The sequence below is a fragment of the Crocodylus porosus genome, unplaced genomic scaffold, assembly GCF_001723895.1.
Source record: "Crocodylus porosus isolate Cpor-Errol unplaced genomic scaffold, CroPor_comp1, whole genome shotgun sequence".
Classification (NCBI taxonomy): Eukaryota; Metazoa; Chordata; order Crocodylia; family Crocodylidae; genus Crocodylus; species Crocodylus porosus.
The window spans coordinates 58745841-58765898 of NW_017728947.1; the positions used below are offsets into that span (position 1 = coordinate 58745841).

General features: G+C 40.1%; 1 protein-coding gene and 1 long non-coding RNA gene across 2 annotated transcripts in view; both read left to right on the forward strand.

Annotated features, from left to right (window-relative positions):
* AVEN (apoptosis and caspase activation inhibitor) overlaps positions 1–20058 on the forward strand; it is a 192196-nt gene that overhangs the window by 90363 nt on the left and 81775 nt on the right. The window lies entirely within an intron of this gene.
* LOC109321256 lies at positions 7357–19909 on the forward strand. Its single transcript, XR_002104012.1, has 3 exons — positions 7357–7469; positions 18223–18226; positions 19899–19909. It is a non-coding gene; the product is annotated as an uncharacterized LOC109321256 (long non-coding RNA).

The following is a 20058-nucleotide window of genomic DNA, read 5'->3' on the forward strand; positions in this document are numbered from 1 at the left end:
GTAATGTAGGCCCAGCACTCTTTCCTGCTTATGCAGGGGGTCGGACTCGATGATCTATTAAGGTCCCTTCCGACCCTAGCATCTATGAATCTATGTTTTTGCACACTGATATATGCCTTGGCACCCTTATTTCCCCACATGGAGGAAGGTGAGAGGTAGACTGTGTTCTAGGGGTTAGTCTGAAGAGGGTCAATCTTAAATTACTGGATTTATGTTTTGAGACTTCTTAGCCTTCCAATGAATCTTATTAAATGCCTATTATTAGAGAGGGTGTATACTGCTTTTCCCCAAGTTGTTGCCTGACATGCAAAATCCATCCCTGTGTCTGTCCATTATTTACCAGTATGTTTTCATTAAATGTAATTTATTACATACTTTTGATTGGTACGTTTCATATACAACTAAAAAAACTTAAATTCATTCTAAATGTTTAGTTAAATACTTTAAATATCTGGTGAATTAAGTTAGATAGTCAAGAGACACTTGACTACTATTTTATAAATGTGTATGTTTGTGTATGACATATACACCCATAATATCATATTCCTTCTCATCCTTAGCTTCCCTGTTCTCCAATCCAAAGAAAAAGATAGTGTCCAGTAGATTCTCTTCTGTTCAGGGAAATAGAGACCGTTCTTTCCCTCCCCACCCCACTAATTAGAGACAACAATAATCTCCTGGAGCCTAAACATTGTTATCTATCTAAATACTGTGGCAAACTGTCTGTTTTCAAGCCAGTCCAAAATAAGGAAGATTCAGTAGCAAATATGTATTCTTTTATGATCCGCAGAAGTTTCTGATTGGGAGATTCGCTACTAAAACTAAAAGCATGATAGTCATTCTGTAGTATGACTATATTATTGAAATGAAAATAATGGAAAAGCATGTTAGGAATGTTGATTTAGTTTCTTTGTTTCAAATATGTAGTCATCGATAAATACCAAGCTGATAGGAGTCCAGTATTTATTGATATTACCACACACGCTTCAGAGAGACACCATGGGATGTATACTCAAAAATGGTAAGGAGCCCTTAATGCTATTGCATAAACTCAGCAGCTTGAAGTTTTCTCTTTCAAATTTTTCCTGGAATAAGGGAAATACCCTGCTTTGAGCAAGGGGACTTACTTTCTTATGATCTTACAATGTGGAATTGTTTTTTCCAAGAAATCTAACCTTGTCTAGGGAAGGGAGAACTTCTGTTTAATCAGTATTGAACCAATAATTGGCATGTGCTTTGGGGTAATCAGTAAAGAGGAAACATACTTCTCCATAGTAAAGCTAAATATGGATATGGGTTAGGGGACCTCCAAGGAGCTTTTGGGGGTTTTTTGTTTTTGTTTCTGAAGAAGTCTTTTACTCACAAGAAGTATGCTTGGAATACACTAAATCTTCAACATTGAATTTGATTTCAAAGGGATCCTATGACCCCAGCTGACTTCCTGCCCTTTGGGCAGGGGGCTGGACTCGATGATCTCTCGAGGTCCCTTCCAGCCCTAATGTCTATGAAATCTATGAGTCTGTTAAAAAAATCTTTAGGCTATGCCTCGGTGCTATTGCTAACTATATATGTATTTGTAGGCCACGTGTTAGGTTATGTCACCTTTGTACCATCAAAGCCTGCAATAGAAAAACACTAGTATCCAGAATGTTGGCACTGCATTTATGAACCAGTCCTGATACCTTGTTCTGGACAGCCATAACCTTTCGAAATGAGACTGACCATGACCCGTTCCATTCAATAATAGGTGAATTTTATTGATACACAGTGATAGAAAATAAGATTAATGCAAGCAAAGCAAGCAGAATGACTACATACTTCTATTCATTTACTAGTCCTAGGGTTTTGCAAGGAGACGGTATGTCCAGCTGGTGTGCGAGTGCTACCTCATGGTTCTTGCTTGAAGAACATCAAGAAACTTGGAGCTTGGGGGTCGATGCTCACTCTCCCCTCTCCCCCACAACAGGATGGGGAAGATGAGCCAGTGGTGCACCCTCTGCCCCCAGTGGCCTCATGATCCCACTTTTTATATTCCCTTTCTCCTGATGATTCTTCATCTCTAGATACTGTTGATTGGTTTCTCTGTGGTTGTCATGCTGTTTACATTCTGTCCTGTCAGCATAATCTTTTGTTTCTTAAAACACATAACATCCATACATCTTAATTTGGTCATTCCCAGTCTCCTAATTTGGTCATCCCACCAAAACCAGGATCTCAGTTTCAGCTGGTCACTGTGACCTGATGCTAATTCTGCATGTTCTGATCTTGTTATGAGTTTCAAGGGAGTACTGTGCTACTGCATGTTTTCTGTTTCCCGGGCTGTTTGTGCCTATGTGTCTGCTAATTGCAGACTCTTGGCTGAGAACGTGAATCTTTGCCACAGACAGACTTTACAAACCAATTAACCCTTGCCATTCCCCTGGACCATTGCTCTAATGCAAACCAGTTTCTAAAAGCAAATTCCTAAATGTCATTCTTTAGCCATCACATGCTATATCAGTCTTCACATTATAAGGAGTATGCTTTCTAAAACATAGATAAAATGTTGAGAAGCATGGCTTCATTTTAGGTGTGGTGGGTATGTAGGAGTAAAAGTAAAGAATTAAGCATGCTCTCCAAAGAGTCTATAGTCCTGGTTCATCTGGTGCATAAGTGACCAGCTGCGTTTCATTTCAGTTTCAGTTATAACCACGTGTACTACAGTAGAGATTCTCAACGATGTTGCTGCAACACCCAACGTTGCCATAAGATGTTTTCAGGGGGCTGCAGGATGCTGTGCAATGTTGCAGCTGTTAGGAGCGCAAACATCTACATATGGTCCATAAAATAAATCTGCAGATTTCAAATAGAAATCCATTGTGTCGAAAATATTTTTACCTGTTGCGGTCTTTCCAAGCTCTTTGCATCTGAAAGATCTTTTATTTTTCTGTAGTAAAAAAAGGAATGAAAGCTAAGAGCTGATATTTTTTGAGGGGTGCCTGCAACTTCATGAGGGATGTCTGGAGTCTGAAAAGGTTGAGAATCACTTCATTAGAGGCTAAATTTAATACTTGGCAGAATACTAACTTTTATAAAACTTTGGATATTTGACAAATTATTTGGGCTGTTTTACATGACTCAAGGCCATTAGGGATCTCACAGTGTGCATTTTGCACAGGCATTTACATTGATGAATTTGGTATGGCATTTTTCTAGACAAATTTCCACAGTGTTTTTGCTTTTAACTTGTTCTTGATCCTTTATTAACTAGGATAATAAACTCCCTGCTTAGAATTTTCAGTACAGAGCTAGAATTGGCTATTGAGTCATAGAAACATTATTTCAGAAAGATTATTAAATCAGAGAATTGGAAGACTAGATTGCTGTAAATCTAGACTCTGTATCTAATCCAATATACTTTATCAGGATGGGAAAAAAAGATGATATGAAGGATTCTCGGATAGTTCCATTGATGTATCTTTCAATTTGTTCATTATTGATAGGATTCTTGAGATATCTTACCGTCTAACCTCTTGGAAACTTTCATTTAAAAAAGTTGTAGAAGTTCATGGTGATAAGAGAACTTGTGTTTTTCAGCCATGCATAGTATGGTTTCCCCTCCCATCTGCAGGTTTATTCTTTGGGTCAACAGTACCAAAGCTCAGTTCTAACCAACCAAAACAGATGGCAGGAGCATAGCTGCTTATTACTAAAACTAACATTGTAAAATTGTCCATATTCCCTTTGTTATTTAGAATGCGTCTTTCTGAAACAAGTGGCACGGTTCTAAATATTTCAAAAAAGGAAGAGAAAAAAAATGATTGTATCTTGTTTTTTGCCTGTTTTTCTATTTACATGATATTAGAAGGAATTTAAGAAGACTCAAGTGAATCCATTATAGCAAGGGTCAGCAACCCCTGGCACGCAAAGGCTTTTTGCTTGGCATTTGCAACTCAGGGCAGATGGCAGAGAAGGGACCACAGCTGCACTGCCACAACAAGGATCAGGCCCCTCATGGCTCCGCCACTGTCTGCCTAGAGGTACGTGTACATGTGCACTCCCCACCAGCTTGTGTGGGACTCAGCATGTCAAATTTAAAGTAAACCACTGTTTTGGGGTGTTTTTTTACGTTTGCAAACACCCACCAGCAAAAACCAAAGTTGGTGACTATGCAAGCAACACTGTTGAGCGGTGTTTTTGCAGCAAGAGCACGCTGTTGGGTTATATTTATCTTATGGTCTATGTGGCAGGGCACTAGGTGTGCCTGCTATTTTTAAGGCCCTGGAGCTGGCAGTCTCCAGGTGCCTGATGAGGACAGCCGTTTTGGGCTCAGGGCTGCTTATATAAACGAGGCAGTTGGGCTACTGAAGGAGAGGCAACAACATCGCCTGGCCTGAGGGCTGCCGAGTTTCATCTGGAGGTAAGGGAGGAGCTGTAGGGGATGGTAGGAGGCTCCTGGTCCTGGGTACGACCGGAAACTACACTCTGCTAGGAGTGGGTGGCCTGGTGGGGCTCCCAGTGGTGCGGGAGCCCCCAGGAAATGCCAGGCCAGTGATCATAGAATCAGTGAGTCGGAAGGGACCTAGACAGATCATCTAGTCCGACCCCCTGCCATGGGCAGGAAGGAGCACTGGGGTGGCAGGGGTCACAAGGCCAGGTGCCTATCCAGTCTTCTCTTGAAGATCTCCAGGGAAGGTGAGAGCACCAGCTCTCTGGGGAGCCTATTCCAGGCTCTGGCCACCCTTACCATGAAGTAGTTCTTTCTAATATCTAACCTAAACCTATCCTCCCTCAGCTTGTGGCCATTGTTCCTGGTGACTCCGGGGGGGGCCCTGGTCAGCAGACTTTCTCCAGGTCCCTGCTGGTGGCCCTGATCACCCTGGTGAAAGGCGGGTTGGGGTGCCTTAACCCCTAGCCCTCAACTTAGGGTGAGTCGCAGTACACCGGAGGTAGTTGTGGGGGTGCAAGTCCCGAAGAGGAGAGTTGGAGGCCAGGTGTGGTCAAGGCTGCTTGAGCCCTGCGGGGGTTCAAGACCCCGAGGAGGAGAGTTGGGGCCAGGCATGGCTACAGCCACCTGAGCCCACCTGTAGAGGGAAGCCCTGAGACCCTGAGTAAAGGGGGTGTTACGAGCAGTTTGAAGCCCCCAGTGTGAGGGGGGCAGCATGTGGAGCCCTGTGAAGGGAGAAGGGGCTCAGCCAGAGAGAGAGAGAGCTGAGTCCTTACCCCAGTAAGTCCTCCAATGCTGGGAGGTAGAGTTTGGGTCAAATATAATATCTGAGCCCCAGTTGAAAAGGGGCCAGTGCTGTGGAATCACAGCGAGAGGGGGCAGTGATCAGAAGCCCCAGAGAGAGGGTGATGTGGAGCCTTGTGAAGGGAGAGGGGGGCTCAGCCAGAGAGAGCGAGAGCTGAGCCCTGACCCCATTAAGTCCTCTACTGCTGGGAGGCATAGTGTGGGTCAAAGATAACACCAGTCATAGCACCACGACCTGCTGCCGGGGGGGAGAGGAGTGAGAGTCTGTTGTGAGACCCTGAGGCACCAGTCCTGGTATGAGGTACCCTGGCTCCCCATGTTTTTAAAGGGGGACCCAGCAAGGGGGTCCCTGGGATAAGAGTATGGGTCATACATCAGGGCCTGCTAGAGCTTCCCGTGACTGGCCAAGGCGGGGGCCAGGACCAGGAGGGTCCAAAGGGCAAGGAGGCCCACCAAGAGGGACGCCCAAGAGCCAGGGGCCTGGGGTCCCTACTGGCCTAGAGGTGGGCCGGGGCTAGTGTGAGCTGAAGGTCCCAGTGAGGGAATCACACCCAAAGGGGAACTGATGGCAGGGCGATATTTGGCCTGGTATGACGGCAGAGTCCGCCTGAAGAGAGGAACCCGGGTGGGGTCCTAAAGTAGGATTCTGGGCTCCATCATGGGGGAGTGGCACGTATGAGAACATCATGATGTCATCAGTGAGGCTTGGGCTGCGGTGTAGGGGATGAATGGAGCCGCAGATAGCGTCCCCTAGCAGTGGGGCAGAAAATGGGCAGCGTCCTGCCTAATTACATCTATTAATTAATCAATTAAGACCAAGGCATGGTGGGCGAGAAGGCAGGTGGTTAGCCCAAGAACAGGTGGGTGGGCCTCGTGGAGATTGGCCCTGGTAGCCCCGCTGTTACAGTCTACTGTAATTCCCAGGTTCTTCTCTGCAGTACTGCAGCCTAGCCAGTCAATCCCCATGCAATTATTCTGATTTAGATGCAGGACTTTGTATGCATCCTTACTGCTGTTTTAGTGATAAGAATATAAGAAGATAAGAAGTGCTATTTACTGGGTCAGACCATAGGTCCATCTTGCCAAATATTGTCTCGGTGGCAGAGAGTAGATGCTGAAAGGGAAAGCAAACTGGATATGACCAGGGGGGTTTTTTCCACTGTTCCTCTCACACTTGCAGTCTCTAGTATTTAAGTCTAGGAGGTTCGAATTCAGAGGCTGTATCCCTGACTCACATGTTCAGTAGCTATTGGTGCTCCTTTCCTCCCAAGAATTTATCCAATCCCTTTTTGAATCTAGCAAAATTGTCACCTTCCACAACATCTGGTGGCTATGAGTTCCAGATTTTAATTACATGCTCTGTAAAAAAAATTACTTCTTTTTGTTAGTTTCAAACTTACTAGTTACTAGTTTCATTTTGTAACCCCTAGTTCTTGTATTGTGAGAGAGAATAAATAATAAATCTCTATTTACTTTCTTTCTATGATTCTTCACCATTTAGTATTGTGTAGACCCTTATCATGTCCCTCATGAAGTGTCTCTTCCAAACTGAACAGGCCTAGTCTCTTTAATCTCTCCTCATACGGAAGTCCCTCCCCTCCATTCTACCAGTCATCCTTATTGCCCTTCTCTGGATGTTCTCTAGTTCTTCTATACCCTTTCTGAGCTATGGGGACCAGAACTGAGCACAGTATCCAAGGTGTGGGGCACCACGGATTTATAAAGAGCAGGGTGGATTTGATTTAAATTATGGGTCAGGAAGCCTCAATTTAATCTTTTTTTTTTCCCTACAAAAAAATTCATTCTTGTTGTCTTATATAGCTTTGGTTCAAGGCTACGGTAATAGGCTTCAGGATAGCCAGCATACTATCTACATTTCTCTTTAGCTCAATGCTGAGAATTTTGGCTATGGCAATTCCATCTATTTTGTTATGATTTTGTTCACAAATCGTCTTTGGATTAGGCCAGTTCTCAATATATCGTTCAAAACCATGCACTACTGTTCCATCACTTGTCTTGTGGGAGAATTAGTTTGGTTTCTCCTGCTTTTTTCAAGCAGCTGCTGTGAAGTGGTTGTTACAGAAGTATTTTATAATTTCAACAACTCTGCTCAAAATGTTAAAGTATTTCTCTCTTGTTTCTATTGCCCCTCTTTCCTTGCATTTATCTCTAGACTCTTCCTCCTTGCCCAAATCTACTCCACCCCTAACAATCCTCTATTCATTTAACTTCTTGAAACGTTGCACTTTTAGAGAGGGGTAAGGGCTTGACTCTGTGTACACAAACTTGCAGAGACAATAGGGCTGATGGGTAGGGAATTAGGAGAGACAAATCCACAGTTTGAGAACTGAAACTAAGCATCATAGATGGTTAGTGGGATCTTCTAGACTGAGTATTGAGTCCCATTGGGTAGAGTGGTTTTCTCTAATCTTTACTAAACTATACAGGAGCCTCTGGGAACCCTATAAAATTGGGCCCCTAATATAGCCTATGGCCTATTGTGGCCCATTTAAAACTTTTGTAAAAAGAATTCATTAATATACTGTCTTAAATAGTATATGATTAGAAGTTATAATTCCTATTCCATGATGATATCTTTGTTTTAAAACATCTTCAATTAAAAAATTTGAGTTTTTTTTAAAAATCTCATTTAAATAAAAGATTCTTTGTTTAAAAAAAATGGTTGATTTTTATCCACCCTGATAAAGGGGCATAAAGATATTTTCTGTTTTGTTTACAGTTCCCTTCTTAATAATCCCTAACATTTTGTTTACCTTTATGATGGCTACTGAGCCAGTGTTTTTAATGAACTGTCCACAATGACTCCCTGTTCTCTTTCATGTGTGGTAACAGTTAATGCATAGTCCATCATGGTGCAGGTATAGTTTGAGTTATTTTTGCCTAGGCACATGTTGTTACACTTATCTATATTGAATTGCAGCTGCCTTTAGTTGCTCATTGGCTCAGTTATGTCAGATCCTTCTGTAGTCCCTCACAATCCATCCAGTTTTTACCACTTCGAATAACTTTGGCAAATTTAGCCACCTCATTACTCACGCCCTTTTCCATATAATTTATTAATCTGTTAAGTAGCACTGGTCCCAACACAGATCCCTGCGGGACCCTGCTGTTTACCGCTTTCCTTCCTAAAAACTGACTGTTTATACTTACTCTTTGCTTTCTGTCTTTCAGCTAATTTCTAATCCACGTGTTCCCTGTAGTCCTATGACTACCTAATTTAGTTAAGAGCCTCTGTTGGGGGGGATATACTGTTGTCAACTAGATCATCCTGATCCACCTGCTTATTAACACTCAAGGAACCAGTGGCAATGTGTAGGGGGTGCACAGGGGTGCATAAGCACCCCCTGAGAGCACCAGTGCACCCCTTGTCCAGCTGCGCTCGCTGCATAGGCTATGGGCAAGGGGGCAGGCAGCAGCACCAGTGCCCCCCCTGCAAGCACTGGCCAACTGCTGCAGCTGGCTGCCACTCTCGGTTGGTGGGATCAGCTACAGGGAGACTCCCCTTCCTGTCTGCCCCTGGTTGGCGGGACTGGTCACGGGGGGGGGGGGGGTCACGTGCCCCCGCATCTAAGATGACATCAGTCACCCATGGAAGGAAATCTAGTATGTTGGTGAGGCATGATTTCCCTTTGACACGTTCCACTGATTTGTCCCTAGAGAAGAGTGGATCTGGTGACAGGATTTCCATAATATCTTCCACAGTGAAGACAGATGCCCCATCCATACTGTTAAATGCATTTAGAAAAACTGAATGCAGTTAGTTTCTTGACAATGGCCTATCATCCTTTAGCACCTCTTTTGCCCCCTGGTCATTCAGAGGCCCAGATGGGACATCTTTGGCTACCAACGTACTTGAAGAAAATTTTCATTGTTACCTTCTATGTTTCTAGCAACTTTCTTCTCAAATTCTCCCTTAGCTTGTCTTATTACAGTTTTACTTTTGATTTGCTAGTGTTTACCCTCTTTTTTTATTTTCCACATTGGGATTTGATTTCCAGTTTTTTGAAAGAAGTCTTTTCCTGATTATTGTCTCTGTAACTCTGCTATTAAACTATATTGGCTTTCTTTTGGTCTGCTTTCCATTTTTTTTTTTTTTTTTTGATTTGCAGTATGCATTTGCTTTGTACCTCCAATATGATATTCTTAAGCAGTGCCTGTGTTGCTTGCAAGTTCCTTACCTCCTTAGGGGGCCCCTTTTAACTTCTAACTAGCTTCCTTATTTTGGTGTACACTCCCTTTTTAAAGTTAAAGGCTACTGTGGAAGATTTTCTTATCTCCCCTCCTATAGGGATGCCAACCCAATTGCATTGTGGTTGCTGTTGCTGAGCAGGTCAGTAACACTTACCTATTGCATCAAATCCTGTGCACTACTTAGAACTAGGTCAAGAATGGCATTTCCTATTGTAAGTTTCAGGACTAACTGCTCCAGGAAACAGTCTTTGTAACACCAAGAATTTGGTTCTGGCCTGATGTTAGATTGACCCAATTTTTTTGTAGATAGCTGAAGTCCCCATTTCCATTTCATTGTTTTTGCCTCTCAATTCCCTTAGCGTTTCTAGGTCACTGCTACCATCCTGGACTGGGGTTCAATAGTATATTCCCAGCCATACTTTTTCTTCTATTGAAACCTGGTATTTCTATTCACAGAGATTCTATGGTACCTCTGTTATCAATTGAAAAGATTAACCTATTTGATTTGACACAGTCTTTAATGCAGTGCCACTCCCCCACCAGTACAACATACTTTGTCATTCCTCTATATTTTTTTATCCTGGTATTACAGCTTTCCCCGCTGATTTTCACATTCCACCATCTTTCAAAGATACCTATCTCGTCAATATCATGATTTACTGCTAAGCATTCAAGTTCTCCCACCTTTGATCTTAAACTTCTAGCATTAGTATAAAAGCATGTGTGCTTTTTATTCTTGTCTGGTTGGTTACTTCTCTGTGACCTTTTACTCATTAAAGGTATTTGCTTGTGCTTGTCTTCACCCTGTTTCTAATCCCCTTTTTTTATGATTTCACTCCTATATGGTGTGTCAGTCGGAACTGTGTGCTGTTCTGCACCTGTCAGTTTTCCACCCATTTTTAGTTTAAGAGCTGCTCTACCACTTTTTTTTAATGTTACATGCAGTTTGGCATGGTTTTGTCTCTGGTGGAGGCCACCCCTTGTGTACAGGCTCTTCCTATTGCAAAAGATCCCTTAGTTCCTAATAAACTTAAACTCCTTCTCCCTACACCCTTATCTCACACCACCAGAGGTGGTGCAATCACCGACCCTGAACATCTTCAAGAGGAGACTGGATGATCACCTAGCTGGGGTTACATAACCCCAGTTGTCTTTCCTGCCTCGTGCGGGGGTGGGGGCTGGACCAGATCATCTTGTGAGGTCCCTTCCAGCTTTACAATTTATGAAATCTCAGCCACACATTGAGACTCTGGAGCTCTGCCTATCTGCCTGGACCTGCATGCAGCACGGGCTACCATAGTGGTCCTGGACTTCAACCTCCTACTTAGCGGCCTAAATTTAACTTCCAGGACCTCTCTGCTACCTTTACCCATGCCATTGGTATCCACACGGACCATGACCATCAGTTCCTTCCCAGCTTTCCTTAGCAGCCTATCTATACATCTTGTGACATTTGCTACCTTTGCACCTGGTAGGGAAGTCACCGTGCAGTCCTCTTAGAATTCAGAAACCTAGTGATCTATGTGTCTACTAATTGAATCACCCACTATCACTGCCTGCCTTCTCCTATCCTGTTGGGTTCTGTCCCTTGAAACAATACCCTTGGTGCAAGAGGACGCTGTAACATCAGCTGGAAGGTGGGTCCCACCTAAAGGACAGCAGTGAGTGAATGTAAGCACGCGCAACAAAAACCTTTGACTTTGTTATTTTTTCCAGGTAATACTCTGATTTTTTGTGGTAGGGAACTGAGCATTAAACATGTATCCGTATAATCATACCATTCTTTTGTAATAAACCAGTGTGTATACAGTTGGCATTTCTTTTTGTATATTTTTTCTTTTTTATAAATATCAAAATCATTCTCGACTGTGTCTTAATATAGCATTCAAAATACAGCTCACAAAGTTGAAATTGGCTAATTACTATTAATTGGTCACTGATGGTTTATTAGTCATTACCAATCCCCTTGGAGTAACACATTCTTACCAGATTTTACTGTATCTGAATTTCTGTCCACATGTATGTGTGAAGACTGGATTTTGTGGAGTCTGATTTTTTAAAAAGTTATAGGCATCCAAATAAAAAGAATGACTGGAAACAAGGCAATATATAACTGTCATTTAATGGGACCATTTCAAAATATTGCCCCTACTAATATTAGTAATGATTATATTTACTACACTTTTATGTTTAATGTGAATTCGATTATTATATTTAATATGTATTAATGCATTATTGGATGTATTCATTATCAAAACAAATTCTAATCTCATTTGAATGCCTCCATAATTTGTGGAGTCAATACTAACTCTTCTAATGATTCTTCTTCCAGAAAATGGACATTTATAATTTATTTTCCTTAAATATGAACAGTTTTATAATGTTTACAGTTATACAATTATAAAGTATAAAATACATAGGTAATTACAAACTTTTAGTTATTAATAGGTATAGAGCAGAATTCCTGTAGGCTAACTGTGAAACTTTTAATACCATAGTCATTCTTTGCAACTCAACTACAAGCTGCTAATTTAGCTCTTTCACTTTTTCCTGTCTTTGCAAATGCATGCTGCCTCGACATTAAAGTTGTTTTCTTTTTTTTAAACCGATATGATATTCCATATTGGTAAGCAGTTTCATTATTAGATTAAAATTTCTATAGAAACTTCTTGGGTAAATATGAACAAAAACAACTTTTCTTGTTTATACTTTTAAGAAAATTAGAGGGATGAATAAATTCAATTGCTATGGCAAGCTTGAGTACAAATTCTGTCTTATTTATTTGCACATAGTGTTTGATGCGTCATAAATTTTCTATTCTTTCTTGACTTTACTGATAGTGTTATGTAACATTATACTACATTATTACTATCTAGAATAAATGGTGTCATGGTCATGCTGTAGATTATCATTTTTATTTTTTAATATGCTGTTTCTCTTTATTATTTGTCATTTTAAGATTTATTTCAAGAGCACATTATTTTGCTGCATAGTCTTCTTTTTATTAAATCTTTCTTGTGTTAATGACCTGTAATGTAGTGAGCATGATTTAAATTGTACACATGATTATAAAAACGAATACAAGTATGTTAGGGATCGAATAAAATTAAGTTATATACCAGGCTTTTAGATGACTGTATAATTACTATAGTTTTTTCATTTCAATTACAAAGTAGTTAAGAATCTTTATTAGGAATAAAGACAGCTCTTTCTAGGCATTTATGTCCTTTAAAAATGATAGACTTCAGAGGATTTGGAAAGCATAGTATTTAGGATTAAATAGAGAGCTTCTGGATGGTATATACCATTGCTCCTGTCACATCTGTTTGAACAAGTTGGTGTGAACATTAACAAAAGGCTTCCATGTCGCTTGTAATATGTACTATAAAAACATAGAAATCAAGTCCAGGGACTAAGATTTTTATTAAAATTAAATAATTTTTAGTTTAATGTGATGATTCCAGTATATTAATCCTCTTTTATTGTACCATTACAGATGGCTCTAGATACAGTTATAGACATATACATTTTTAGAATATAAATCATGACGTTCTACCCTCAAAAAAGGTACATTCTAGGAGTTGAATCCTTCAAACACCCCCATGCACATGAATAACTACTTGAATAAATAGTTCTATTGAATTAATATAAAAAAAATTTAACCAGTCTTTGCATTTTCTCTTATGGAAAAAATGAATAATTCATATTTACTGCACATACAGCCTGGAATAACAGCAGATCAGACGCTTGCATGTTGAAAATATTAAGTTTCTGTATTCAAATAGCATCTCATTTTAGTCATTTAAGATGCTTGTCAGGATAAATATATAGTTACAGGTTTCCCATCAAAGAAAAACCATTCTGATTTTCCTTTGATTGATCAGTTGTACAAACTACAGTAAAAGGCAGTCCATGTGAATGTTTTCTGAACCCTCCTTCCCTGCAGCCACTATCCACAGCTTATATGTAAAAGTGAAATTGCTAGAACTGTAAACATACTTGTCTATTTTTCCTTCCAACATATTGCCTGTTGGTTGCCTGGCAACCATTAATTTACCATGCATAGGGTAGAAGATGTTAACTACTTTTTCTGCCCTCGTGCTTTGAGCTGTTGTTAATGAAAAGATATGCATTTAAAATGCATGTTTTTTTATATCTTTGTTCATCTATTAAGTCAGGTGGCTTACAGCAATATATCACATCTCTGAAACTTGTAGAGATTTTTTCCCCATGTTAACCATGTTGACTTCTGCTGTTTATTTACTTCAGTAGAGAGGTTTGGTTTATTGGGATTGGTGATAAAAGTACAGTCAGAAGAATCTATTACAATTATTAAAATTGTGTTCAGGTCTTGGACAGGTCCCTACTGAAAGGTAGCTTTGTTCTTGCTGGTTCTCAGCTCAGATAGCGTTATAACTGTGTGTGGTTCCTTATCATTTTTTGAGGAAAAAATCTCATGGCAAATATATTTGTAGTGACATTTTTCTAACTTGGGGAAATAATACCTTTTTTCTAGCTGTTCATTAATAAAACTGCCACTCTTCTCACACTTTCATTGTTGACAAAAGTACACCGCTATGTTAAATGCTAATCAGATATGCTTCCTTACTCACTTGACAATAACGTAAAATGCATTTGTTTTCCCTTTTAAGAAATAATACACATGTATATTCAGCCTAGAACATGCCCATCTTGTTAGACAAATAGATGCTTCTGTTTATCATTTCCTTCTTTCTGTATACTGTTCCCAGAGTGGCTAAAGAAAAATAGCACTATTCTCCGAGCTATAAAATTGTTTAATCATAGCTCCTTAAGTGCAATGTTGAGGGGGCCTTAGTCAGTTGCACTGGTATCACCATGGTATGTAAAACATACAAGGAATGTTGTTTTACTTTACCCCTCTACCTGCCTTTATCAGTTGTCTTTTATTAGTTGCTGGTGGAAAGTTGAATGGTAGGTGCCCACTGTTGAATGGTTGAATGCTAGTTGCCCACTGTTAGTGGCTTCAAGACCCAGATGTGGAGAAACTTAGGTTTAGGAAGCTCTAATCTGCATAAGGATTTAAGTATCCTGTTTCCAGCAATTTCCAGGAAATTCACTTTCTCAGATGCATCCATTTTACAAACATACATTCATATCCAGTGATCCATTTTAATAGTTGAAAATGGAAAAACTGATTGACCCTAGACTGTCCTGTTCACCTATTCCATCTGCAAAGTTAAGTTAATTAATTAGGTGAAATAATATCTTATATTGTTAGTAAATTAGTGTTATTGCATTATTCTATAATAATGGTATTTTAGGGATTTATAGTATACTCATTATGGCACCTAAGCACTTGCACATAAATTACATTAATTTTATACAGTTACATGTTAAAAGAGTGTTTAAAAACATGAACCATTAATACCTTTTATGCTCATTTTATTGGTAAGGCTGTCTGTTTCATAGTAAATTGGAGGCAGAAAAAACAATGACAAGATTGTATTTATTCCCTCAAATACATATACTTTAAAAAATATTAAAACTTTCCCTCTCCATCCCCCCCCATGACAGAGTATAAAATAGTGGTGGTAATGATTAGCAAGTATAATGTTTCCATACTCAAGGCATTTTGAAAACATAAGTTAATCTTTCATACATACATGATGCAGGTAAGTAGTAGTATTCCCATGTCACAATTGAAAACCCTGAAGCAAAAAGAAATTATATAAATTCTTTAATGACCGGATTTTTATTATCTAATTACAACTTGAGATTTCCTGATTGTCAGACTAGTCTTCAGAACACTGAATCATGCCTCTTCTTCAGTAAACAGTAAGGTTAAGCTGAAGCAGTAACTTAACCTTTTCTATATGTCTTGATATTGGGGGTAAATTATAATTTCTTGTTGATTAATGGAATAATCTACTAGCCATGTTAGTTTATAAATTTTATGCTTTGGCTTAGGGGACCAATTTTATACGTCAGATAAGGGAAAAATAAGGCTGTACTCTGCTTTACTGACAGACGTTTTTCCTTTAGGATTATATAAACCTTTTTGCAGTACAACTACTTGGAATTAATATTTAAATGTCAGTACTTGAGTGTGTAATCAATAGATCTTGACATTTTGACCTACATTCCTAATCAGTTCATCCTTAGTTCCTTGCAAACTCAAATATCTTTATCTATAACAGGCCTAAAAACTAGTGGCAGGAATTGTGGCTAGATTATTGTTTTTATAAGCATGTATCCATATGTATGTGTAATTAACTTAGCATTCCTGCCTATAGCTTTTAGACTGTGCATTTTCCGTATTTCAAACAATACACTTAGAGCCTTGTGGTTTGATACAAGATGATTTGGGGGTTTTTTTCTTTAATTCAAAAGTAGTTATGACATGGGGGAGGTGTTTTAAAAATCCGGGCCATCTTGAGGTTTTCAGAACATGCTGCCTGTTAATGGACCTGCTTATGTTGTGTTTGGGGTCCTAGTTTAAAAAATAACAAGCATACCAAATAATTAATGGCAGTTGAGGAGAGCCACCTTTTTGTCCTGATATAGTAAATTGTTAAACTTCATGGACAGTAAATTGTAATTGTCGAACTTCATGGAGTACCTTTTTGAAGGTATTTATCCATTTAGATAAATATCCATTTATCTAAATGCTGTTTAATTTTAGAAGGTCTAGTTGATAAACCTTCCTTGATTTGCAATTATGTCTGGGTACATACAGTGTTACAAGGTTTGTAGATTCCATATAGTACTGTTGGCAGCTAATAATGTTGATTTCCAGTAAGTCATTTAAAACTGAATCTAGCAGCAATTTAGAAGTGTACTTCAGGGAGAAATTTTGCACTATAGATGATCTGAAAGGTCTTTCTATCTTCTCATGAAAACAGAAGATAGAAAAAAATGCCCTCTGGCTTCATGCTAGTATTTTTTTAAAAGTTTTTTTAGTTTCTGTTCTCAACTGCAACTGCGTTATCGAGCTTCTTCAGGAGCCAAGCCAACTGTAAAATAAATGTAGCTAGCATAAACAACATACTACCACTCCTTTCTATTTCACTCAATCAGGAGTGAAACTAAAACTAAGCAACCATCATTAGTGTTTGTATGGCTCAAGGAAAGTTGTTATAGATAAAAGGGAATGCCTCTAAAGTGTGTGCTAATTTTTTGTTATCTTCTGATCATTTAGTAAGAAAAATGGCAAGTATTCTTAGAATCAGCAACAGTTTCAGGCAGAAGCAGTGGAGTGTAAAATTAAGTTTAATTTGGTAAGACAGGCTTGATTATTATAAAACTATTTCAAGTAATGCTGTTTCCTTGAAACGGATTTGGATAACCAGGGGACTGCATAAAAACTTTCATTTGCCTTAGTAAGCTGTGTTCAGAATATAACCATTGCCTTGGTAACATGGGACAGCATTGGATAAAAAGGAAATATGCCTTCTCTAAAGAGTGAGCCCTGTAATGGAAGAGGTTATGCCAGGGGAATGACTGGATATTGTCTAATCTCAATTTGCTGTTCAAATTGATATTGTGATGGCTTCAGTGGATCATATCAGTATGCAAAGTCAGAATAAAATGAAGGAGATTAGATATGCTGGTATACATATCAAAAGTAATCTATTATTTTTATGACCCAGTTTTACAGGAAATAATGTTTAGGTTTCCCCAGTTTTCTACAAATCTGTACAAGTCTCAAATGTAGCATTCATGTATATGGTAATTATACATGATAATTACCTATATCCATTATAGTTAAATGACTGTGATTTGTTATAGTTGGCTTTCACAATTAAATGTAACTTGTTCTTTTTATTTTATTGAAAGTAGCAAGCGATTGTATTCCATACTGATATATGTATCATCTATAAAGTTTTATTATAATTCATGAGTTATAATTTATAAGTTATTTTGTTGAAAGAATACCAGAAGTATTTAAAATACTAGCAGAAATATAGCTTTGCAGTATTTTGACCAAGTCCCATGGGACCAGATCAGGACTGGCCATGCCCCCTTCCCTCCTTGCACAGTCACCATGGCCATGCCTCATCTCCCCCCCATGTGGCTGGATCAGGGCTGGGCCCCACCTCACCCACCCCATGTGCCAGATCAGGCCCACTGGCCAAATCTAGCATACAGAAAGATTGAGCACCATCCATCTGGCTTGCAAAGCAGAAAGGTTGAGTAGTCCTGATCTAAAACACATATGTATCAGGGGTAGATAAAAGAATTTTGAATTCAGTTCAAAACATCTTAAACCTCCCATCAGATTTTTAACAAAAACATAATCATATCCACATACACACAGATTCATAGATTGTAAGTCTGGAAGGGACCTCGGAAGATCATCGGGTCCAGCCCCCTGCACCAAGCAGGAAAGATAACTGGGGGTCAGGTGACCCCAGTGAAGTGACTGTCTAATCTTCTCTTGAAGATTTCCAAGGTAGGTGATTGCACCACCTCTGGAGGAAGCTTATTCCACAGTCTGGACACCCTGACTGTGAAGAAGTTTTTCCTAATGTTGAGCCTGAATCTGTCTTCCAGGAGTTTGTGGCCATTACTCCTGGTTTTCCCCTCAGATGCCCTGGTGATCAGTTGGTCACCAAGCCCTTGATGTACTCCCCTAGTGTAGCAGTAAGCTGCTACCAGGTCCCCTCTCAGCCTTCTTTTCCTCAGGCTGAAGAGTCCCAGATCCCTCAGCCTTTTCTCGTGTGGCTTGCCTTTTAAGACTCATCATATGGGTGGCTCTTCTTTGAACTTTCTCAAGCTTGTTCATATCCTTGTTAAAGTGTGGTGCCCAGAACTGGATGCAGTACTCCAGCTGTGGTCTCACCAGTGCTGAGTAGAGTGGAAGAATCAACTCCTTGGTTTTGCTGGAGATGCATCAATTGATGCATGCCAGAGTATTATTTGCCTTGCTGGCTACAGCATCACACTGCCAGCTCATTCATACCATGGTCTGTTATTGCCCCCAGGTCCCTTTCATTCGTGGTGGTAGTCAATTTGGCATCATCAAGCCTATGGGTGTGTTGGGGGTTGCTCATCCCGAGGTGGAGCACTTTACATTTCTCGACGTTGAACTTCATCAGGTTCCTATCTGTCCAACTTGCTAGCATGTCTAGGTTCACCTGTATCTGATCTTCAAGTGTGACCATGCTCCCCCATAACTTTCTGTTGTCTATGAACTTGGCCAGTGAGCTCTCACCCCCACATCCAAATTGTTAATAAAGATATTGAAAAGTACTGGACTGAGCACCGACCCCTGTGGGACACCGCTGCCCACTTCTTGGCAGGATGACACAGATCCGTTCACTACGACTCTCTGGGTTCTACCCTGTAGCCAATTTCTCACCCAGCTAACTGTCTCAGAGTTAAGCCCACAATCCTCCGATTTTCTAGTGAGAACGTTGTGTGATACTAGATCAAAGGCCTTTTGCAAGTCAAGATATACAATATCAACATGTTCTCTCTCACAAGATTAACATGAAAAGGCATCATATTAGTTCCTCAATGTTTCAAGATTGAATAGTGTTTCCAGAATAAGAATGAAAACAGGAAATACTGGACCAAATTCAAATAGGGTTGGCAGTGTTTTGTAGTGGAGCGTTGCTTTAATGGAGATTAGCTCTGAGTGCAGCAGGCTGTTGCAGCCACTTCCCCACCCCACAATACTCCTGCCACTGTTTCTTCCTCCTATACAGGCACCTACCCTAATGCTGCCAAAATGCCACAGAAGCTCCTGGCTCATGGGCTGTAGTTTGCAAGCTCTGGAAGGGTAGCTCTCTAGTTGGTGTAGCTTTTTTCTGGTGCTTTTTATATGTCCCTGTCCTTTTTTTGCAGTTACTGTAGAATTTCTTTACCCTTACACTAGAGATATTTTGTATTAAAAATATTCTACTGTCTTAACACTGAAGCAAATAATTTTAGTGTTAGCAGTGTGAAAAAACATAACATTGATGTATCTATGTTCTGAAATTCATCTTAAACACTTCTCCATGCATCTAACTTTTTCCCAGGTAGCTGTTTTCTTGCAGTTTCTTGTACCATCCATTTAGTTCTTCTTATAGTTTAAGTTAAGCTTCTTGGCTAAGGACAGACCTTGAAAAAGCCTAAGCCTTAATTGATTCAATTTTTGCAGGTTAGTCTAACCTAACTAGCCCGAACCTTTTTGTAACCATACAGACATCCCCTCTGGACTGAGGAAATGGAGGTACATGCCTGCAGTGGCTCAGGCTGGAAGCTGGGGGTGAAGAGGGGGCACTAGAACAGTTCTCCCTTCCCTATCATAGTGCTGAGTGGCGGGGCATGGCCAGGCCCTGGCAGGAAGCTCTGATTAGGGAGGGATTTCCCCCCCCCACCTCCCTTGCTCCTGATTATCCCAGCAGGGAGTTAATAACAGAGCATTTATCAGCCCATCAAAACAAAATAAAAGTCTCTCTTATTAGTTCAAGGTCTTCTTAAACAGCTTTTACAAAGGAAGGAAGGGAGGGACCAGCTGACCTGTTGATTATCTCCAAAAAGGCATAAGCAGACACTGTCCTGTCTGCCTGTGTCCTGTCTGCCTTACACAGACACCTCTCAGCAGACCACATGCTGGCTACAGTCTGTGCTGTGGGAGAGGGAAG